General features: G+C 42.0%; 1 protein-coding gene across 2 annotated transcripts in view; it reads left to right on the top strand.

Moving 5' to 3' along the window:
- Snx24 (sorting nexin 24) overlaps window positions 1-25,085 on the top strand; it is a 141,883-nt gene that overhangs the window by 94,243 nt on the left and 22,555 nt on the right. The gene's annotated exons all lie outside the window — the stretch shown is intronic.

The raw sequence follows: 25,085 nt of genomic DNA, 5'->3' as shown, positions 1-25,085 counted from the left end.
ACAGCCTTACTGTGTTGTCCATGCTTGGGTTGAACTCCTGGATTCAAACCATTCTTCTGCCTCAGCCTGAAAGCCATTTATGGGACATTCTGGGAGCTATATTTAAGTAAGAGACTAACTTTATAAAAGAAAGATATAGTCACCCGTTCTCAAACTTAATTTTGTTCAGAGATGTTAATCAAAAAACCCAAAAGCTTTCTTAGCATCCGTATTTTTCACAGTCTTTTCCCTTCTTTGTCTGGTCACTAATAGTTTGAAAATGAGAGTCAAAGAAGGCCCATGCTTACCAGTTTCTTCATTCGGGAATGAGCAACATAGTAGTTTCTAAACCATAATTTAGAAATAGCACCAGCATCAACTTAAATATTGTAGCTTGTCTAAAAATACTTTGGCAGAGAAGCAGTATACTTACCTTTCCTCTAGCACATGTCATGGTGGGTTTATTTATGACATTTTTACAGTGAAAAGGCCCCAGCTGCCTCTCTGCGGTCCCACCTGTTCAGGAGACTGAGACAGGAGCATCACTTAAACGTAGAAGTTCACGGTCAGCCTGGGGAGCACAGTAATGACCAGGAGAGAAGAGGGGAGGGAAGCAAGGAGAGATGAGAGAGGGAGAGAGGGGAAGCAAGCCACTCTGTTTTCAGGTAAGAATGTCACATCTCAGGGGGAACAAAGTGAGCATATCAAATCAAAGTACTATGGAAGGCTGGCTTGGTGGCAGTAATCCCGGCACTGGCTAGGGGACATGGACTTGGGTGGGCCTTTTTATCCTTTTTTCTTTCTTCCTTTTCTTCCCTCCTTCCTTCTGTTCATCTATCTATCTGTTCTTTCCTCCTTTCTTTTACTCTCCTGAAATTCTGGGCTCCTGACTTTTCAGCTTTAGATCTGGGGTGTGTGAGACTATAGGGGAACACAGGAAAAGTCAAACTTACCCTGGGTCATGTATTCCTCGGAGCTTGGTGTTCTGGAAATCACCCACCCCCACCCCCACCCCTTTCTGAGCCTTTCCTATTCTTATGCTTGTTTTATATACATGTCCAGTTTTCAGTTGAATTAAGTGGGAAAAAAATAAGGAAAGATATACCTCTATCTTGTTGGAAATGGAAGTATACTTGTTGACTTTTAAAATTGTTCTCTAAATTACTTAATTAATTAATTAAGTGTATGGGTGCTTTGCCAGCATGTATGTCTGTGTGCCTGGTGCCTTTAGAGGCCAGAAGAGAGCATCAGATCCCTTGAGACTGGAGTTACAGACAGTTGTGAGCCACCATGTGGCTACTGAGAATTGAACCTGGGTCCTCTGGCAGAGCAGCCAGTGCTCTTAACTACTGAGCCATCTCTTCAGCCCCGATTTTTTTTTCATGTCTGTGCATGGATGAGGGCACATGCTTTCCACAGTAGACATGTGGAAGTAAAAGAGTGACCAAGTCCTTGCTTCTCGTCCTGTTTGAAGCAGGGTCTTTCTTGACTGTGGAATTGAAGCCTCCAGGTTGGCAGCTTGCCAGAGCTTCCCTGGGATTCTGCTCCTTCTGCCTCCATACTTTAGAGGTGCTGGGGTTGCAGACACGCACCCATATGTCCAGCTATTACATGAGTTCCAGGATCTAAGTCAGATGTCACGCTTGCACACGACAAGTGCTTTTACCACTAAATCATCTTCTCAGGCCTTCTTGGATTCTATTCGTTTCTTTGGGTTTTTCCCACAAGTTTCAAAATTCTTCATGAGATGTAAAATTTACTATCCTAGACAATTGCATTACTTTTATTTAATTATTTTTACATTTTAAAAAAATGCGTGTGTGCGTGTGCACACATATGTACATGCCCACGTTCATGCACGTTCTAGCCAGTGAGCTAGAGCTTCCTTTGCTTCTCCATCTTCTCGGGCATATGCACTGTCAAAATCTAACAATTTAAAATTTTTCAATGGTTAATAATCTTCTGAAGAATTGGAGGCAAACTTGCACCTACTTCATGATTGGGTTTGCAATCCCAAGGAGAACAATGACTCAGCAAATACTCTCCTTACTCTCCTTCCAGTCCTATTCCTGTGTAGAGCTGGATAAAGTCACAGATTGGTCAAGTCAATCCTGGTACACCAGTATAAAAAGTGAGGAGTGCTGGCCTGTATTTATTCAGCAAAGGGGTCCAATGTGTGTTCTTACAAAGTAACCTGAGATACTGCACACATTGTTAAGTGCACAGCTCCAAGGAATATCATGTGGCCTTTCCCTCATGGGTTCCTCATTCTGAATTCATCTACAGAATCATCTGCAGCTCATTTCTGTACATTGTGGTAGCTTCTGGTCATGTGCAACTATTGAGTGCTTACATATGGGGAGTCTGGATTGGAGTGTTAGTCCAGAACTTTTTAAGTAAATATTTATATTTATACTTCTTCTGCAGCCTTAGTATTAATAAAAAAGAATATAAACTATAATTTTAAACTCATAAGATTATAAATTGATGGTGTGTATACACTGATTTAAACAGCATTTTTTTTTCTGGGACAGTCTCATTGGGTAACCTTGACTAGACTGGACCACACTAGGTAGACAAGGCTGTCTTCAAATTTACTCTGTATTGCTGAGGTTAAAGAGGTGTGCCACCGTGCCCAGCTTAAACAAGATATTTTATTTGAAATACTTTGTCTGTCTAGAAACAAAACTGGCTAATTCTATGCCTTTTGAGATTGGCCTATGGGTTTTCTCTGATTCACTTAGGTAGTGTTTTGGTTGTTGTGTGATTTGGTTTTGTTTAGTTTAGTTTGGTTTGATTTTTTTCAAGACAGATTTCTCTGTGTAGGCCAGTCCTGGAACTTACTCTGCAGACCAGGCTGGCTTTGAAATCAGAGATCTGCCTGCCTCTGCTTCTCAAATGGTGGGATTAAAGCATGTGCCACTAAACTCACCTGGATATTGTTTTAATCTTGGTGTTCCTTAGTCTTACTGTGAGATTTGAATTCAGCAACATGGCTGCCCTGGCAAGGGATCATATCCAGAGATCTTCTAGGTCTATCTGTGTGATCTGACCAGAATGCAGACATACCCTGGATTACAGTAGGATCTGGCTGGACTACAGACACACCCTTAACACATACCTTTAATCCCTGACAATAAAGGCAAGGTTAGTTTGTAGAAGGAAGCTGCCATGTTTGAAAGTAATGTCTAATTGAAGGGCAAAGTGATGAATCAGAGAAAGATTTGGCAGAATGAGTTAGAGATGGGATACACAGAACTCACACAAGAACAACACTCTCTTTGAGGCTGCTTAAGTACAGAGAGGTGGGGCAGGGAGGTGTGGTGTGTGTGTGTGTGTGTGTGTGTGTGTGTGTGTGTGTGTGTGTGTGTGGCAGCTTTACTGGGACAGTTTTACAGAGACAGGTTGCAGAGAGAATAAACTAGGCATGGGTGAAGATGGAACAAGCCAGGAGATTAAAACATGTTGCCAAAGTTAGTATGAGACCAAACAGAGCAGTTCCATCAGAAGCTGACAGAACTGGATTGAATCAGTCAGCTCGAAAGATTAGATTATACAGAGGCTAGAAGCTTCCAGGCCTAGGCCTAGTAATAGTTAGAACAGAGACAGTAATACTCTAAGCTCAGCTTAAGCCATGTATTTGGAGTTTGGATACAGCTCTTATCCCATGCCATCGTCTGAGGAATATCAGTGAGATTTACATGGGACTCTGTTGCTACACTTTCTCTTCTTTTATGTGTTGATGTCTGTAAAATCCATGTACTTTCACATTCGTGTTGGGGATGGAATCTTGCCTCGTGTGCTGTGCTTTCCCACTGAGCTCCAGCACCATCCTCACCACCCTGGGGGATGCTGGTGTATCATATCTTAAAATGGGTTACCATTTTCTCTCCTGTTTTCTATTTTGAATCATACAGTTTAGAACCGGTATCTTTTCAAGTTTAAGTTGATGATCAGTTTCTGGTAATTTTCCTTGTTCATATCTCCCTGTTGTGTATACACATGGTTTTTAAGTTTGTTTGTTTGTTTGACCAAGTGATTGGGTTCTTTGGATCTCTTTACCTGTAGGCAGCTTGTATGCCAAAGTTGAACTGCATTTACAGAGAGAATTTTTATCTGCTTTCACTAATCACCCAAGAACACTGACTTTTTAGCTTAAGATAAAATGATGTCTCAAATTCATCATCTTTTTTTTTAACTGAAGAAAACATTTCGTTTCATTATTTTACCAACTTTAAAATCTTATTTAACTGAGGTCATGACGTATAAGCCAATAAGCCAAACTTCTAATACCACCCATGCCAGGTAGCCCCATGGACGCTGCATCATGATCTCAACTTTAGTTTAAAAACACAGCTTACCTGTAGCCTTAGTGTTGGGGATTTCACAATTAACAGTTTCCATGTTGACCTTCACTCATTCCGATGGCTTGAGAAGCCGTGCTCATGTGCCTCTGGAGTAGGCCTGTACCATTGGGTACATCCTCTGCCTTTCTCTTGCCTAAGCTCCGTCATTATTCTAAAAAAAAGATCCTGTGGCCAGTGAATCTCCTTCCCCACTCAGCAGCAAACACTACTTCTGAAATGCTGGGATCAGGGTTTTAGGCAGAGATCGTTAAGTCAGACACTATACCATTGCTCTTATCACCTGTTGGGTCATGAAACTGCTGAAACAGGCCATCCATCTGCTTCAGAGGCCTGCGGTGTGCAGCCCGCAGAGTGTTCCCTGGCTGCAGGGCTTTTCCGGCTTGCAGACTTGCCAAGCAGTTTTTGCTCCCTTACAAACACGCTTCTCACAAACTTCACACACTTGACGCTTGGCTCATGCATGACCAAAACTACCAGTTTTACGACTGAGCCATTTTTAAGTATATATTTTCACCTTTTCTTCATTGTTTTAAAAGTAGTACTAGCAATGACTGTTCTTTTGAGGGGCCTTTTCTCCAAGTCTTGTGCAGCACCCTAAGTTTTATTTGTAAACTTCCTGATAATTGCAGAGAAAGCCCCAGGGTGTCGAGAATAACAGATCAGGTCTAACCCCGAATGGTGATTTGCTTCTTTGATGATCCACTTCCCAGGCAGAGGCTCCCACACTTACCTTGTCAAAATGGAGAAGAGCTCCCTGTATATAAGCTGCTAGGATCTTCAGTATCTAAAGCTTCAAGTGTTGAGAACCGGTTCTAATTTAAGGCTTAGAAGCGTGATTGTTTTGAAGTTAGTTTTACTTCTTCAACTTCTCTCATTATTTATCACCAGTCCTAAAACCACAGATATCCATGGTAGTTAAAAACTTTCTTATATAAAATATTTTTATATACATCTCTCACTTGATCATCTAACTCTGTCTGAGGATCATTTGAAGGTGTTTTTTTTTTTTAAATCCATGCCTGACAACATAAAGGCATCGATGAAGTTGAGTGATGTCTGCATATTTGCCGGGGGCGGGGTAGGGGGGAATATGGAGGGAGGCCCTGGGTTCTCACTGTCACTCCCCGAGCCTGCACAGCTCCGCATCTTAGATTGCCCATCTGTCATTCATGGACTGAGCAGTGATTCGTAATCCAGGTCTCACCAAGGGCTTTTGCCAAACCAAAGATGAAGTAGAGAATGAGAGCATATCACCAGCAAGAAGGTGGTGGTCACACAAGCCTGGTGACCTAAGTCTGACTCCCAGAACCCACATAAAAGTGGGAAGAGAAAACTAATTTGACGAGGCGGCCCCCTCACCTCCATATACAGGCTGTAGCATACATGCCCTCCCCTGCCCCCACATCATACACACACTACAAAAAAAAGAAGATTAAAACGTATGTATTACAAGAAAGGGTCTTGTTGGTAGAAGAAGCTATAGCCTGAACTTCATAAAACCACTGTAGAAGCCTGTGTAGGAGCAGCAACTATGGAGACCCTGCTTATAACACCAGACAAACTGCTCTTTGTTCTGGTTAACATGGTGAACACTGTGTTAAATAATATTAATGGCTGGGATTGTCAGTACTTAACAGTGCCTTCCTTGTACAAGTGATTTTATTGATCGATACAGACTCAGCGTAACAGGGCAGATTATTTTTACTGATTTTATCGAAACCTTAACCAAGTTTGTTAGTGCACCACGTATCTTTAAATAGATCTAGATGATGATGTAGATTAAGAAAAGTAAACCGCCATCCATCTCCTTTTGATCTGTTAATAACTTAAATCCATCATTGCTAGCAAGTATTTTCAGATCCTGTTGTGTATTCATGCTTCTCTTGTGTTGGGAAGAATCCTGTAACCCTGTTTCAGTGCTTGGCTTTTCAGACAGCCTTGTCCTAGCTACTCACTGATCTAGAATTCAGCAGATAAGCAATTCAGCATAATTGGTGGAATATTGAACAGACAATGAAAAGGAAATGATACTTTAGAATTTTTCGTTTTTAAAATTTTCATCGCGGTAGGCGAACTATAGGAAGATCTGTGGATTATTGTATTTTATGATAGTTCTATCATGTTTTTGTGTTGCACTAGACCTAATTTCTTCCAAATATACTGGTTCTTCTCTTGCTTGAAAGGCTTGCATATGAACCACAGGGAACTTTGGTGTTTAATTTCATACATGGAATTTTTTCAATGATTTCCTTTGATCTCAAAATGATATGTGTGCCATTTAAGATTAATTTTTAATTTGAAGCAGTGGGTAAATTTTATAAAACTAGCCATATATATTACTTTTAAAGAGACACAATATAAACAACCTTTTAAGACAGTTAGAGCTTTTTCATGCAAGCATGTCTGTATAAATATCGAGCCCATGTCTTCACACATGCCAGGCGTTGAACTCTACCTTCAGCTCTGAGGTAGTATTTATTTAACTGTTAGACAATGCATTCTTGCCCACCTTGGACAGGCAAGCCTGGCATAGCCAAGTATACACAACGTGGATAGAGAACCTATCGGTAGGTTAGCCTGTGGATAGGGAGAGACCAGTGGAAGGGCAGTTGGTAATGGCAATTTGAAAAGCTCTGGGAATCTCAAAGAATGTTTATGATCTCATGGAGGGGTTTGTGTGAGCACAGAGGATGCAGGAAAAGATGACGTCCAGTGAATTGTGGCCCCACATATTTTGGGGCTCAGCACTTAAAGCTTGGGGGAGTTTCAAGCCTACGAATTATCAAATGCTGGCTGTCAGCCTGCCAGTGTGCACTGAGTATTTTTTTTTTAATTCCTCAGTGTTAAGGTTCCACATTCTAACCAGAGCTCCATATAAGATGAATATTTGAGGTTCACTCTGGACCAGCTTTGCTGGTGAGAACACTGATGCTGCATGGTGGTCTCTACAGAGTGTCAGGCCACAGACCCGTTCCTGGAAAGCCCCTTCAGAGCCCCTTCTCAGCACAGGTCAGTAGTGATGTCACTTCACATATCTGAGGAGAAGGCAGGAGTGTGCGTGACCTTTTCCTTGTGTTCAGAGGTCTCCTAGGAGGCAGACGGGTTTCTAATAGACGCTCACCGCCCTGTGTGAACATTGTATTTCTGTGGGTGTTGGATCTTAAGAGTATCCTTGGATTGTGCCCCCTGTCACGACTGGGCTTTGCTCTTCAGTGAAGCTGGACGTCATCCTTGAGCTTCTTTGGATTAGTATTTGGTCAGGGTGGTGAGATGAAGTCATAGTGTGTGTGTGTGTGTGTGTGTGTGTGTGTGTGTGTGTGTGTATCTATTTGTAGGTTTGTGCATGTGTGAGAGTGTAAGGCCAGAGAGGGTGTTGGATACTGTGCTGGCTTGTTTGTTTTAGTGTTTTTCGTTGTTGTTGCTGCTGCTGTTATTATTGTTGGTGATGGTGGTGTTGGTAGTGGTTGGTTGGTTGGTTGGTTGGTTGGTTGGTTGGTTTTTGGTGGTGGTGGTGCCCCGCCCTCCAACTTGACACATTCTAGGAACATCTGGGAAGGGAGAACCTTAGTTGAGAAAATGCCTCCATCAGATTGGCCTTTGAGCAAGCATGTGGGGGCATTTTCTTGATTGATGATTGATGTGGAAGGGTTCAGCCCACTATGGGTGGTGCCATTCCTCAACCCATGGTCCTAGGGTGAACTGAGCAAGCCATGTAGGAAAATTAAAAACAAAAAACAAAAAACCAGTAAGCAACATCTCTCCATGGCTTCTGCTCTAGGTTCTTTCCTGACTTCCTTTAATGCTGGATTCCAGCTGTAAGCTAAAAATCAACCTTTTCTTCCCCCCAAGACTTGTTTTAAAGTCTTAACTTTTTATTATGAAAATTTTAATGTAAAAAGCATAAAAATAATATAAATTTCCAAGTCGCCATCGTCCAGCCTCAACAGTTTCAACTCAGAAGAGATTCTCTCTTTTCTCACACTTTTCTCTCTATAAGATTTTGAAGAAACTCTAATATAGTTTTAGCCATCCATATTTCAGTATGGACCCATAATAGGCAAAGATTCTTTGCAAAAACAGTTCTTAATAGCAGCTGCATAATAATCAGTCCTATAGATGCATTGGAATTTAGGAGCCTGATGTTTGGCGCTGTTTCTAGTTTATTCTTACAATTTTTTATTTTGTTTCTTGCTTGCTTTGTGTTTTTGTCTGTTTTCCTGCACTCTTTGCAGGCCCTCAGCCCCTGTTCTACAGGTGCAGTGGACTGTGTGCACACTAAGCAAGCAGGAATGAACACAAGACCCTTAATTTCATTAAACGTTGGGTAACTGGTAAAGATTAATGTACATATCTCTTGCTAATTCTTTCCAATTACTTAGTTCATATAAATTCCCAAGCCTGGTTAATTATGCTGAAGCCAGGTCGTAATTTTGAACTGTGTTCTGACAACAGGGAATTTTCCTGGTGTAACCTTGCCCTCCCTCACAGTCTCTCAGCAGATTAGGCCCTCAGCCCTGAGTCCATTCATTTTCTTCTCAGCCCTAATTGCTGCCGACTGGCTGCCACAGGTACCTGGATAGCCCGTGTTCAAAGAGGCAGGGACTTCTGAGAACAAATAAGGAAAGATTAATTGTTTGTTTTGTTCCCTCCCAAGAGAAATGTGGGTGCTTAATCAAGAAAAATAATTTCTCCCGTTGATTTGGCTTATTTGGAGAAAAGATAATTGTGTAGAGGTGAGTGCCCACCAGTGCCTGGTGTGAGAGGTAGTACCACTCATGTACACCAGAGACGAGGATGGGAACGTGATGCAATGGATGGGGATGAGTCGCATTCCTCACGGTAAGTAATCTGGCTGTTGGGCTCTTATTTGTACCAATGTTCCTCACTAGGGTTGCCATTTGTTTTGTCTGGATCTTCGGAAATCTAATCAAGGAGACAATGGTGTTAAAAAAAAAATCAACAACACTTTTCTAAATTGTTCTTAATTGCTAGAGAACAAAGTAAGCTAAATGCTGTGATGTTTCCAATTAAAGAAGCTCTTCCTACCAAGCGCTATTAAATCCATCTTTCCCAATCTGATAAATAAGCTATCAAAGAGCAGGTCGGATTAACTGAGAACAGTTAGTTCTGGATTTCTTATAACGCGGTACGGGAGCCTGCATTATTAATGAATCTGGCACATTTTGGCATGGTGACTTGTCACTTGTACCTCTGCTACTAGAGAAAGAAAACTCGTCAAACAGTGTTGTTAGGATTTTTAGTGTCAAGATCATTTTTCTTTCCACAATTTTATTTCTTTGAGAAGGATGTTTGATAACGTTCTGAATCAAAGTTGAAATCTGAGTTTAGATAGGAGAAAAATGACTGAATTAAAAGTGATAACATCTCGTCACTCTTGATTAGAAGGCATAGACAGGTAAACACAGGAATGTGCACAATGGGCAAGCATTCAAAACCCGGGAAAGGTCAGTAAGGAAGTGTTAGCGTGCCAGTCACTCAGCTCGGATGTAACCATTCAGCTACATCTGCAGCAGGAAACTTGCTATAGATGTTAGCAAACAAAGCCGAGGGTCCGAGTTGCAGTAAAACTGTTTTTTATAAAGGCAGCAGCAGGCCAGATTGGGCCCTGGGTTATAGTCAGCTCTAGGACTGGAGTAAAAAGCATAGCACATGGAAATTCAGAGCTTCAGGCTGCCATGCTCTGTGTAAGCTTTGTAGTTTCTGAACCCCTCTGACCCTTGGTCATCACGGCAGGGTTGTCAGTGATGACTTGGTGTACCAGCATACACAGCAGCTCCTAAGACATCTTACTGCATACTTCCTCTTCTCCCTCAGATCTGGGTGGTGTTTGCTATGCATGTCTTAGCCATGTTCTCTCCAGGTCCCTGAATATCCCCATGACTCCAGGAAGTCACGGGGATTAATGCCTTATCTTAATTATTTAGCCATGAAAATTAAATTAGAAAATGTTCTCTTAGGAACCATCCGAACAATTCACTTAAAACCATGATTCACTTAAAACACTGTTTGGACTCAGAGAGTGCAGATTTAAATTGAGAGAATATTGTGACTAGAAAACTCTGATGAAGTCTTCTGCACATTTACTTACTCATTCATTAATTCACAAATCAATGTCTCCTAACGGTGACGCTAGGCCTGGCCCTGCCATGGACATCACCTTCACTCTTTCCTCTTCCTGACCACCAGGCTGGCTGCATAATGTCACCAGTTGGCCATTGTGTTTAAAATATATTTTTATATATTTTATTTTTAATTCTTATGCATATGGCTGTGTTCTCCTATGTGTGTATATGTGCACTGCATGCATGCCAGGTATCCAGAGAGGCCAGAAGACATCATCAGATCCCTAGAGCTGGAGTTAGAGACACTTATGAAGCACCACAGGTCTCTTTAAGGGCAGCCAGTGCTCTTCAGTGCTGAGCTATCTCCTCAGATCCCATTTGTTTAACACATTATGCTAAGGTAATGTGCAGCTCTGGACTTTCTTCAAAAGACAACAGGGTAGGGACCAGCTTCAAATCTTCCTGAACATGGAGACCCAGCAGTCGGAGGAGCTGCTGTAAAGAATCACGTAGGGAGGAACGGTGCCTATGGGCCATTCTGTGGGTGTCCTAGGTGGAACCCTGCAGCTTGTCTGGGGTGCTAAAGGCTGGGAAGTACAGCTTAATGCTACTTGTCTTCACAGTGACATCAAATGGCCATTCCCGTTATCCTTGTCTGTGATATCTGACAGTCTTATCAGGAAAAACTGGGTTGGATAAAAAGTATACACTGTTAGGTCTTGTGCAGCGTCCAAACCTCTCCTTCACCTGACCCTGAAGAAAACGGGGAGAGGATAGCTTGTGACTGCTCAAGTGTTGTAGGCTTCTGCACATCTTGAACATGATGCTTTAGAAACTTGCTTTTGTTGTGGAGTCCTGTTGCCTTAACAACAGGTGTAGCCTTCTGTCTCCCTGAAACCTAGAAGCAGGAGGTTGGGCCTGCTCTGAAATCTTTTTTCATAGGAAGAGTCTCAGTTGGTCTTTTACTAAAAATTTATGAAAAGCAGAATTCTCCGGTTGCTCTATAATCGTGTGACATCAAGATTAAAGAGAGTTTCCTGGCCATGTCTCAGCAGAAGGTCTTTGTGTTGTTGGTGAATGGAACTGGAAAAAACAAAAACAAAATACAAAAGAAAGCATGACAATTTAGTAAGAGCAGCTGTGGGGTCTGCTTGGTAGAGTAATGCTGTCATAATGGCAGTTGTTAAAACCAAGTCACTCTTGAATGCAATGAACAGTCACTCTGTTCCAGCATAAGAGAGCTTGCCAGTCACAGTACTCAGAGCTAGAACAAGATTGTCTCATTTTAAAACAAGGATGGAAGAGACCTTTAGATTACTAATAAATGCCATAAATTTAAACCTATATTGAATTGCATCTTTATATTAAGAAGCTTTTGGTTTTCAGATATGGTGTTACAATGTACCCAGGGATTTATATATAATCCTTCTTCCTCACATCCTGAGAGCCAGGATCACAGATGTGTGCCACCATACCTAGCTAAAAATACTTTATATATGTACTTTATATGATATAGAATTGACACAGTAATACCTTTATGTCAGGTCTACGTGAATAAATATATATCTGCTGTTTTTTATATTTAGGAAGCACAGCACTAGAATGCCTAGTCCTGAGTGAAGTGCTCTGTTTCAACCATCCCAGTTCTCAAGTGAGTAAAGTAGTGTAGATGGTGTCAGGGTTGGAGCGATGGCTCAGTCGTTAACAACCACAACAGCAGTGCTGTTGCAGAGGACCCAGGTTCAATTACCAACACCCAAATGACAGCTTAGAGTCCTTTGTAAATCTTGTTCCGAGGTATCCTATGCCCTCTTCTGGTCTCCTTGGGTACTGCAAACACATGGTGCCCTGGCAATACACTTGTTTACATAAAATAAATACAATCTTAAAAGAAATAAAATATAATAATAGATGTCTTCCTTATCACTTGCAGTTTACTAACATTCTCTATCACTATTATTTTAGAGCATTATTTTACCATGTAGCTTTACCTAGCTTGAAACTTGTTACGTGGACTGGGCTGCCCTTGAACTCAAAAAGATCCTCCTGGCTCTGCCTCCTAAGTAATGAAATTTAAAACATGTGGTACTAATCCACTCTATATTTTGGTTTGAGTTTTAGTTTTAGTTTTTCAAGACAGTGTTTCTTTGTGTAGCCAAGGTTGTCCTGGAAGTTACTCTGTAGACCAGGCTGACCTTGAACTCAAGAGATCCACCAGCTTCCAAGTGTTGGGATTAAAGACCACCACATGATTTCTTTTTTTTTTTAATCTTTATTTTTCTTCCTATGCTAGGAATTAAACTTAGATCCAATACCTTAATTTTACAAGTGCCTTTGCAAGCTATACATGAAGGTACATATATATATCTGCAGTCCCAGTACTCTGAAGGCAGAGGCAGGAGAATTTAGAATTCAGAACTACATGGAGAGAACCCATCTCAAAAAAATAAATCCGGAATCCAGCAAGCCCCTTTCTATGGATAAGAGTGGTGGATGTTTACCAGCTGAATGGAGGGCCTCACTTTCACCCTGGACCCATCCACTCCCCTGTTGCAGTGGACTTATGGTTGTCAGAGAGGCTGGTACCTCCAAAGCCTTTGCCCTCTCTCCCTTGACAAAGTTGCGTATTAGTTTGTGTGCTTGCTTCCTGTGACCCTGTGGCAGAGGGTTCCTCTGTCCCCTGCCCTTGCAGTGACTATTCGGGATTGTGGTTGTCCCTGTGTCCTTTCTGAAAAGAAGTATGCAGATAGCCCATCTCTCCTTTATTCCTCATACCCTGGCAGGAAGGTGGGTGGTTGTATCAGAGCAGCGTGAGTTGGCCTTAGAGCCCTGGTCAGCTTTCTCTGGAGTTATTAGAACCACTCATTAGAAGCTAACTCCGGGTACGTGAGGCCATGTTGAATCATTCTCTATACTCTGGACTCAACTTCTCCTGTCCAGGCTGCTACTCCTTGGAAAAATTAATTTATTAAAAAGATCATTACAAATGGAACCAGTGAAATGACAGTTGCTCCATCCCTGCAACCTGAGTTTGATCCCCAGAACCCACGTAAAAATGGAAGGAGATTCCACAAAATTATCTTCTGACCTCCTCACACATACTGGGCTACATGTTACATACTCACACTGCATACACATACAGTAACCATTTTTTTTTATTTTTAAAAATTACAAATAGCCGGGCAGTGACGGCGCACACCTTTAATCCCAGTACTTGGGAGGCAGAGACAGGAATATTTCTGAGTTCGAGGCCAGCCTGGTCTACAGAGTGAGTTCCAGGACAGCCAGGGATACACAGAGAAACCCTGTTTTGAAAAACAAAAACAAAAACAAAAAAACAAAAAAAAGAAAAGAAAAAAATTACAAATGTTCAGAAAATCAGGAAAAAGATAATTTCATTATTACTCAAAATGTGGCCAGTTAAGACAATACATTTACTTTTCTATCCATGAAGAGTGAAAGAAAACATGCGTGTTCATTATCCGTAAGGCAGTGAAGAAACGAGCATTCCCATAGCCCTCAAGGGGGATGCAAATTGCAAGAATCTTCTGGAAAAGCGATTTGACAATTCTCTCTTATGACTCTATCATACAATTATTCTTATATTACTTGGTTTCATGGTATGTAAAGCATTTTTATTATTGTATACTGTAATAATTGTCCAGTGAGAAGAAGATTGGTTAAAAAAAAACTGTCCAGTGAAAACATTGATAAAAATACTCCATTACAGTGCACAAGATTCCTGTAAATGCATGTGTTCTGAGAGAAAAGTTGATCGGCCCCTATGGACTGATTCAGAAAGAAACATGGAAAGTTCTCCAGAGACAAGCTTCCAGCAATAATGCTTTGTCCGTGATTGGTAGCATTCATAGTTCACAGCTCCGTGAAGAGCAAAATTCAGGAAGATCATGAAGTCAGTCAGAGTCATAGAAAACAGACTTTTAAAAGCCATTGAATAGAGTTTTTTAAAGTATAAATTCTATATTATTTGTTTTCAAAACCACAGCTTCTGTTTTTTTTTTCTTATGAGTTAGACAAGTCACATGAGGTTAGCATTCTCCCATGCTTTCCCACCCAAGTGAGAAGATTCGCCATCAGGTTTGGGGATGGAGTCACTCCTGCAGATTGATGTTATTTGTTTTTCCTTGGCACATGAGGTTTCTGAGCAGCACCTTCCAGTCAGGTCCTGCTGGCCCTTTGTACCAGGAATTGCATTGTTCCATGTCTTTATTGAGAGTCCTTTGCCAATAAGTTTGGGGAGGGACAAGGTCAGGGAAGAGATGCCATAGTGAAGTCCCTGTGATTGAGCAGAGACCACACCGCTCAGGTCGCCCCACCCACAAACACTTGTCAGTTTGCCCCCCAAATAAATGCCCAGGGTGCGTGAGACACAGATCCCAATGACCCCAGGAAGAAAAATCAATCGCAATTCATATTTCTCATGTCTGTAGCTGCTCAGGAAAGCATGGCTGCACTTCGTTTGCAGGCCTCTTCCCCTCCCCGTCATCCCTTTCTTCTTCCCTTCTAATGGCGTGTCTCTCACAGACTCTGCTTTCCAGTGAGGCAGATTTGGGGCGTTTCCCCCTTGTTCACGTCACCATTATCATTACTGGTGCTTTTCACTATGTTTGATGGGTGTGCTGAACTACAGACAGGCACAGACCATAGTTTTCTTTGCTTTGAGATTCTTGAAGGTTCAGGATCTGTGCTCTTGTGTTTAGCTCTGAAGCGAGGCGGGCGTGTGCGGGATCCATCTTTCACTGGGACTCTTTTTCAATAGGGTTTCACCATCCAATGTAGATTTTTATCCACGGCTGTGGTTTTAAAAGCATTTCCTCGGAATGAGGGACCCTCAATCCTGCTGATCTTGAGAACCACCCAGTCTGCCCATCTCCCTTAGACTTTCTTGCTCCAGCCCCCACTCTGCCGTTACCTACACACTCTCATGTGAGGCCGCTCGTGGGTTCATAGCCCCGCTGCGGACTGAGATGTCATAGGGATAGAGAAAATGCTGCCTACTTTATGGATTACTGTTAAGCCAACAAAACTTTGGCAGCATTGATTAACTTGACAGTGAGTACAGCAGTACATTTATCACTTATGGCTGGGCTGTAGAAAATCTAATAAGAGGCAAACAATTCCCTTTAGAGCTGTAACAGGTTCACTGTGGCCAACAGTGCATGCACTGGAAATCTCTGCCTTTAAATTATACCCTGGCTGCTGGTTGGGTCATTGACTGGAAGCCATGGCCCTCCTGCAGTCATTCCCCCTTGTTAATTTCATCTCGAGTATTTGATCTAAGTAAATGTTTAAGTCGTTATTTCTGTGCCCTGTTTTTAGGACTTCGGGGAGATGAATTAGACACAGCTCTCGAGTGATGATTTTAAAATAATCTCCAGACAGAAGAGCCTGTCGTTTGGGGTAATGCAGAGCTGGGGATGCTCCAGGGAAAGTACACTCTTGCACTTGGGGCTCTCCAGAGCAGCTTGATTCCTCGTGGAGAACGCTGAGGAAATTCTTATCTCAGTCAAGTACTTTGTAAGGAAAAGGACTTGTGTGCTGTATTTGATGTGAAATGGCATCCACGTGTATATTTCTAGGAATCTGGTGGATCCTTTATGGATTTTCCTTTATTGTAAGGGTATCCTGTATGAAGCTTTAATATTTTTGTCCTGTGTGTTAAGCAGGGTTACTCAATTCCTCACTAACCACATGGATCTTCAGTTGTGTTCTTTGGTATGCACATGGGAAACATAGGGCCACATGTGTCTATTGGATAACAGATTACAAGTTTAGAAGAATGTGGACTCAGGAGATTAGAGTCAAGTATAAAAGGCCAAGTTCTTAAGTATATTGAAATAGTTATCTGGAAAAGTACAGAGTTTTCTTAGCAGGAAACAGCATGTGCCAGCTTCTTGCTCTCCGTGGCAAGGGCTCTGTCTGTCAGGCTTCTTTTGAGGAAATGCCTAATTTATTTTCTTTATTTCATTTTATTCCTGTGCTGTGTTCAAACTCACAATTCAGCACGAGAGATCAAGTTCAGATGAGAAGGCCTCCCAGCTCTGGTGCTTTGCTTGCAAACACTCTTGCAGCGGGGGCTTTTTACACAGTAGCGTCTCAGAGATGGTACAGTTGTCTCTGTAGGGAGTAAGGTATTCTGCCAGAGTCGATTGTCAAGAGGGCTAATAAGGCGGCTTGCGGTGTGACTAACAGAAACTGCGTGAGCAAGAAATCCCGCAGCAGTTTGTGTTTTGGAAGAAAATCTGAGTTCACCTGAAACATGAATATATTGAAAACCAAGACTTAATAAGATGGCACTTACAGCCAGAAAGATGGCTGTTCTGAGGCCCAAGGCAGTGGTCCTGTCCATCCAGTATTTGTCTTTGAGATTCTAAACAGCATGAGAACCAAAGTTGCTTTTTCTTGAGATTGGGAACCGGCCTGAGTCAGTAACATTCAAGCCTGTTGACGTTAGTGTTTTGATTTAATTCAGTGCAAATGTGTTCTGTTTAACGGGCAGGATAAATCCAATGCCTTTCCTTACTGAACCAGGCTTTTCCTGAAAGAGCCCCATCTACCTCGATGGGTTTTGCAGGTTACAATGGGAGTGCCCCCACCACTTGCCCCAGTGAGCAGAGGCTGAGTATTGATTAACTATCACACTGGCATCAGAACTACTCTTAGGATTCAATTTTTTTGTTGTTTTGCATATTTTATTGATCAAAGTGGTAAATGAGCATCAAGCGTGCAAGAAGACGATGAATTGTTTACTTGCATAAAATAACCTTTCAATAAGGGAAGATGCATGGCTCACACTTCGGTTCTGTTCTGCGGCCCGAAGCAGATGGCATTCAGCTGCTATTGATTTACTTCCATAGTTAAGGAGCAGCCTGCAGCCCAGCAATGCCCACTGCATTGTTAAAAGAGGTGTAGACTTGGGGACTAGGATGGAAGCCAAGAAGGGCCGACTCATCTGTCCCTAAATATGAAGGGGAAAAAAATCTTATTTGGGAACCAGGCATAGCTACTTAACTGAAAATGTGAATTAGCGTAGTCACATGTCATGGGCTACTTCATGCTCTGGTGCTTAGAAGGGCAGAACGTTCATGGTCATCACATATGCAGATGTTCCAAGTCAATAACAATGACTAATAATTGCAGAATAGTCATACCTGAAGGGAGAGAAATGAAACCTTTCCTCCTGTGTTCAGGGCAAAAGTAGGTTGCCTTAAACCATACCCAACAGTGCCCACATCGAATCTTCTGGCCTTAAACCAAAGCGGGCACACGGTTGCCCTGGCAGCCGTCCTCCCACTCCCCCTTTGCACGGTGCAGCCCTCCACCCATCTCCTTTGTCCGCCGCCACACTTGATTTTCAAATGCTTTTCCATCATCGTCAGTTGCAGATAGTGAGTTTGTAAACATTTTCCTTTAAGCTGTATCCAACGCTGACTTTGTACCTTGTCTAAGAGTAAGCTAGCCTACCAGCTGTAGATTTTTTTCTCACTCCTTCCAGACTCATTAAATGCTGAAGAAAAACAACACGAACAAGTTGGAAATAGACGTCACAGTAACATGTAATTGTCTTTCGTTCTTGTACATACTGTCATGCTTATCTGACGTGAACTACTTTGCACTTTGTAATTTTAAGTGGAAATAGAGTGCTCAACAAGGACTTTAGACAGTGAAGTTATTGGCCCATCATTGTGGGTCTCTGAAGGTCCTCACTGGGCTCTTATAAATTCCCAAGAAATAACTATCTTACTACTGTTCCTATAGAAGCTGTTCCTTGTAATAGAAACGTTTTATTATGTCATTCTCCTTGTTTGTGGGGTAGAGTCAAGTCTCTGCCTGGTTCTAGGAGAATGTAAGCTCTGTCTGATGTTCTGTTCAGTTTCCAGACCTTTCACACAAGAGACAAGCTTAGGGCCTGGGAAGGCTGGCAGGGGAAGGAGGTGTATTTGAAATGCCGGTGTATTGACTTGGGGGATGTCTGTCTGTGACCAGCTGCTGTGATGTCTTCTGTGTACCTTCCAGTGTCTAGTGTGACTTTGACTTTTCATGAAAGACAAGCTCCCGTTTCCAAGCAAGGAAGGTGAGAGCTGTTAGCCTCTGCTTTGCCAATGAGGTTGAAAGTGAGAAGTCCTTCACCCCAGCACTTGCAGCGTGTAGGAAAGATAGAACCTCTGAAGTACCAATACACATGCCTTGTCTCAAGCACGCAAGCTGCGTCGGTGAGGTCAGAGGGCACAGGGTAGGGCAGACAAACTGATGTACACCAGTACGTTGACTGTGAAAACAGAAAGTAGAGTAATGACTGGCAACCAGAAGTTGACTTACTAAAATTGACTGTGGATTCCTTGCTTTGGATTTGTGCAAATTCAGGCAAAATGTCATCTCTGCTAGCTTAGCATGTTTTAATAGAAAATATTTTTTGGTTACAGTTGAGTAACTTAAACAAACGTGGTGTGCCTAATTTGCTTTTCCTAGTGGAAGAAAGTCCCTCTCCATTCTGTTGGCTGTGCCCAGCACTGAACATCACCTGTATTCAACAATCTTTTTTGTTGATCCAAAAAATGATCAGAGTCTTTTAGTATTTTGCCTGACTTTTGAATATTAGTTACAAGAGAATGGAAAAGTGAAAAGGAGATTTATTTATCTCCTTAAAAAAGCTATCAGCTTTATTTAGGTCATATACCACAAAGTATACACATGATGTACAATCCAAACACTTTAAAAATAAATGCATATTTATGCCAGGCAGTGGTGGCACAAGCCTTTAGTCCCAGCACTTGGGAGGCAGGGGCAGGCAGATTTCTGAGTTCGAGGCCAGCCAGGTCTACAGAGTGAGTTTCAGGACAGCCAGGGATACACAGAGAAACCCTGTCTTGAAAAACCAAAATAAATGAATGAATGAATGAATGAATGAATGAATGCATATTTGTGTGCATTTATGCACTCCAGTTGGAGCAGTCACTGTTATGTATGTATTTAACATCCTAACAATTATATAGTTATTAACAGTTGCTAAAACCTTTCACATGTTGATTTTATCCCCGGCTTCAGTGGCAAGAAGTGCTGGGCAAAAGAGTCTTTGTTAGCAGTTGTTTCAGAGACTTACCAGAGCGTTTGCTTCAGTGGGCTTAAACTGAAGTGTGCCCTGTCAGCTACAGTGCCATTAGCCACCTTGGTTTTGAACAGTTCTTCAGACAGGCATGTCATCAGATTCCACTTTGCATGTGAGTTGTAGGATCTTGTGACAAATTAAATTACTTTATGCATTACAAAAATTTTCAATTATATGTAACTTATTTATTTAATGTTTGTGTGTGCACATGCATGCAAAACAGAGACAACTTATGAGAGTCAATTCTCTCCACCATGTCAATTCTAGCAATTGAACCCAGGTGGTCAGTGTTGGCAGCATGTGCCTTTAACCACTGAGCCATGCTGCCAGCCCTCAACTCAATTCTTTAAAGCTACTTCATTTGTGGTTGTAATAATGGTAACACAAGGTATCAGCAGTCTCCTTCTCCAAATAAAATTTTAAGTTTATTCTTTCAAAATGAAACTTCAATACAAGTGAAATGATTTTCAACAAGTGGCATGTTCCTCTCAATATTTAAACGAGTAACTATGAAGTTAGTCCTGAACACAGAGGTGACACTAATAGCCATTTAGTTGAGTTTTTCTCATGTTACTTATACACATTTCTGTTTGCTTATATTTTAATTATTCTTTGGTGCTCTCTCCAGCTCTCTCTACATATACATATACAAATACATATATATGAAGGGGATTTATTAGTGTGGCTTACAAACTGTGGTTCAAGTAACCCAATAGTTGTGGTTTCCCTGAAAAGCCAAGAATCCAGTAGTTGCTCAGTCCATGAGACAGAATGTTGTAGCAGTCTCAGTCTGGTCCTAGAGTCCCAGGGAAGTCCCAGAAAGCTGCTGGTCTTCAGTCTACATTGGAATCCCAAAGGAGGGGGTTCTAATACCAGGGAAGGAACCTCAGCTACAGGCTGATGAACTTACCAAAATGAGGGTGAGTAGGCAAAAACAAAAGGTCCCTTTTGTCAGGCCATTTCATTTCATTTCATTTATTTTACTTTATATTGATTCTTTGTGAACTTCACATCATGTACCCAAGCCCACTCATCTCCCTGTCCTTCAATATCCACCCTCTGTTCTTGCAACCTCTCCTTGAAAAGAAAACAAAATAAAATAATAAAATAAAATAAAATAATTTTTAAAAAAATCTCACTGTGGAAGCTGTAGTGTGTCCCATTGTATACCTTTTTGCCTCAATGACTTTACTTGAAAATGTTCATTGTGATGAATTATTGGTCTGGTTTGAAGCTTTTGGCTTCTGCCTCACTTTCAATACTGAATCCTCACTGGGATTTCTCTTGGATATTCTCTTTTAGCCCTGTGTGAAGATTTGGTTCTGTAGGTCTAGCTCTTCCATACGCTCCAGAAGTCTATACATAGGGTAGATGTTGGGGTGGGCCATCTCAAAGCCCTGGGTCATGGCTTGGGTGGTAGCTGAGTTGGTCAGCCCGCCCGCCAAAATATTACTTGTTTTTTATCCTCTTGATTTCTGCTTACTCTTGCAGGACCAGCGAGTGTGAGACAAGGATCTTTAAAAAAAAGCACCTCTGGGAAAAAGTACAAGACTTTCCCCAAAGGATAAGCTGGCAGGACAGGGGCAGGACTTAATGAATGCCATCTTTTTAATCTAGTCAGTACGCTTAAGTTGATTTACCTCAAAGTAGAAGTGATGCTTCAGTGACCCAGCACCCCTGAGGCCAGTAATGGAGACACAAAACATCCCAAAGATGCAGATGCTATTGTTTCTTTCTTAGCACATCCCTTGCTTGATGTCTTACCTGTGTAAATCCTTGTTCCAGCACTACAGTCCGGCTATAAACTGAGCTTCCAACAAGTTTTGGTCAGACCCTGGCTATGTGATATTGGCTATTTTCTCAAACAGAACATTCCTCCTTCAGGTTTTAATTGTAGTATTTCTCTTTGTAAGTTCGTCCTGGCCTCTCCTCCTTTGTTACCTCTGATTCTGCCCGTGGAGAAACCCTGCACTCAAAGTTCTCAGTTGCTTTGCTTCATTTAAGACAGGTTCTAACTGTGTAATCCAGGCCGACTTGAAATTGGCTCCCCTTCTGTGCCCACCTCCTGGGTCATAGTGTGTAGCACTATGCGTAGCCAAAATCCTTAGATTCTGAGGGGTGGTAGGGAAGGAGGCACACTTGCTCAATCCTGCTCTCATAAAGCTGGAGTTGAGTGGAGGAAAACTAAATGTAAAAGGAAATAAAGGAAGCAAACAAGGAGTGGGAGACGGTTACCACAGAGGAAGAGTGTTTGGGAGCCATTGTTCAGGGCAGGCATTCAGACTGCGCAACATTGTCCATGTGAAGTGTGAGGGGCTATGCATGTGAAGTGTAAGGGACCATACATGTAAAGAGTGAGGGGTGATGCATGTGAAGTGTGAGAGGCTATGCATATGAAGTGTCAGAGGTTATGCATATGAAGTGTGAGGGGTCATATATGTGAAGTGTGAGGGGCCATACATGTTAATTGTGAGGGGCCATACATGTAAAATGTGAAGGGTTATACATGTGAAGTGTGAGAGGTCAAATATGTGAAGTGTGAGAGATTATGCATGTAAAGTGTGAGGGATCATACATGTAAAAGGTGAAGGATCATACATGTAAAGGGTGAGAAGCCATACATGTGAAGTGTGAGGGTTCAAATATGTGAAGTGTGAGAGGTTGTGCGTGTGGCATGTGTGGGCTCCCAGTGGGTGGGGAGGCCACTGACTGAAGCTGCAGCAGATCGGAGCAGGATGCCTGCTGACACTGAGGGAAGGAGACAACAGGGTCCAGACTTTGGCAACTGGGTGGATAGATGGAGGTAAGGAAGAAAATGGAAGGGTGGAGCAGCAGATTTGTTATTATTTTTTTTTGTTTCAGGACATAACAGGTTCTGCTTTAGACTTTCTGAAGTGAAGATGTCTGTAATATATGCAGGTAGGAAAGAAAAAAATTAAAGGGGAGAAATTCAAGTGGGCATGTGAGTTTATTTCTGTGAGGCTGACACCTGGGTGAAAGGCTGTGCCTGTCATTTGGAATTTGCATCTCATCAGCATTAAGGTTTTTAAAGCCAAGATAGAAAGTATGGAGAGAAAGAAAGTGCCTTAAACAAAAAGGCAAAGTCTTAAACAGCCTCTGCATCCTGAGGGTGGGTGGAAGCAGCAGCAGCAGCAGCAGCAAGTAAAACCAAGAATGTGAGAAGACAAAATCCAGGAGTGAGGAGAAAGGGTAAATGTCACATTTTAGGAAATGGGGAAGTGGCCATGCAGCGGTGACTCCAAAGACAGGTGTATAAAGACAGAACTGATCAATGTAACCACAATCTCAGACAGAGGTCTGAGACCAACAAACATAGAACAGCAAACGTTGAAGTCAGTTTGTGAGAATGGGGAAGGGGGTGGGGGGAAGCTGAAGGTGAGACAGGAGACTGCAGCTGAGAACTTTGCCAGAAAGAACCGAAAAGTGGATTAGGGTCTAGGACTACAGGGGCTTGGTTTGTCTGTTCTGTTTCACAGTGAGATATTAGAGCACACATACATGCTAACATAAGTGATTCTGTAGAGTAAAAAATGATGAACGGACAGATGGATGGATGGATGGATGGATGGATGGATGGATGGATGGACATACTGATAGGTATAGACTGATTATAGATTCATAGAATTGATAAGAATAAGAGGGGGGAAGTAACTAAATAGATAGCTGTGAAATCCAAGAACCAGATGTCACACAGGCTGGCTTATAAGAGAAGAAGCACTTCCTCCTTAAAGCTCAGACAGTACAAGGCTGAGGGAAGTGAGGTGGAGTGAAAAGGTCAGCCTCGTCTTTTTATTCTTCCCAAGATATGAAGAGCAGCTGTCAACCAAGAGGGAAGCTAGAGGAAGGTAGACAGAAAAAGTGAACCGAAGGTATAAACAGTGCGTGGAGGCTGGGTTTTCTATTGTGGTGGTACATAGCATCAGCATCTTCTGGAAGTTTGACAGATTCTTCAAGACACAAATTGTTAGGGTCTAGGTTAGAAACTGTTGGGGGACTGTAATGGACAGCCTTAATGAGGCTGTGTGATTCTGGCAAAAGCTTTAGAGCCACCGTTACAGAGAAGGAATAAGGTTTCTGGGCCATAGTCGGAGAATAAGAACTTGAATTTTAGGTCAACATGATGGCTGAGACCCAGTCCCCCATTAGAGTTAGTTGGAGTTGAGTAGACAGAAAAAAAGCAAACACGCAAATAAACAAACAAAACAAAAGAGCCAAGTTAGTATATAATGGAAATAATTGAACATGTGTTTAGTGTGTGATTTTTTCTCACTGTGTTTAACAGCTTGGGTCAGAGCATGGTGAGAGATCTTAGGGAATCAGCCTGATCAGAGATGTCCTGAGGAGAAGGAGGCATCAGGTTGGTGATATTAGAGTATTTTCAGGGGATGACTTTGGGGTGGATTCTGGAATAATAAGCTGAACAAGGACAGAAAAGCTAGAAGGTGCCTGGTCAGTAGGCCAAGGGTTCACTAGAGCGAAAGTTTCAGTACACAGAAGAGCCCTGGATGGCAGAGCAAGGCCATGGATGGTCCTCCTGCCTTACAGAGATAAGCCTTTGAAGAGCAGGCTTATGCAAGCTCTGCAGAAAACAGTCTATGGAACAAGCACATTCTTTGCCTGTGCACACATTAAGGGGCCTAGAAGGTACAGCATAGTTGGATTACATACAAAACACAAGCTTTTTAAAATTAATGATATCGTAATTAAAAACAGAAGAGGATCCCTTTCCTTTTTTCCAGTTTCTGTAATAGATTATTTTGTTTATATAATAATATTTAATTGGTTGTGTCAGACTTTTTTACTCTTAAATGAATTGACAAATCCCATATTCACTAGATTATTACTATGCACCATGCACTGTAAGTTTATGGGCTTGAGCTGAACTTTACCATGAGTCTGTCCTCTTAAGTAGATACTGCCATTGAACCTATTGATAAATGAGAAAACTGAAGCACCCAGGGCCCAACAAACTAACATATCCTAGTCTGCTTTCTATTTCTGTGCTGATGGTCATCACCAAAAGAGTGTTTGGCGTCTACTTGCTGGTCACAGTCCATCATTGAGGGAAGCCCAGGCAGGAACTCAAGCAAGGCAGGGATCTAGGGTAGTAACTGAATCAGAAACCATGGAGGAAAAGCTACTTACTGGCCTGCTCGGTTTTCATTCTTACATACCCCATGACTACCTGTGCAGGGGTGGCACCACCCACAGTGGGGTAGGCCCTTCCACATCAATCATTAATGAAGACAATGCCATATAAGCTTGCTTACAGGCAATCTGATGACAGTCTGATTGGTGTTCTCTCTTCCTAGATGACCCTAGCTTGTATCAAGTTGACAACAAAACCAACCAGGATATAGCCTAAGGTTAACTTCTGAAGATTTAAGTAAATAAATGTTCAAAAGGGCACACATCTCACAGAGCTCTTGTAAACCAAACTATTCCTCTTCCCTGTCACTTCTCAGTAACTGTAAAATGATCAATGCCATTGATCACTGGTGGCCCAGG

This window comes from Arvicanthis niloticus, chromosome 14 (assembly GCF_011762505.2).
Source record: "Arvicanthis niloticus isolate mArvNil1 chromosome 14, mArvNil1.pat.X, whole genome shotgun sequence".
Classification (NCBI taxonomy): Eukaryota; Metazoa; Chordata; class Mammalia; order Rodentia; family Muridae; genus Arvicanthis; species Arvicanthis niloticus.
Note: the sequence above shows the minus strand (reverse complement) of the source record. Positions and strands in the feature narration are given on the sequence as shown.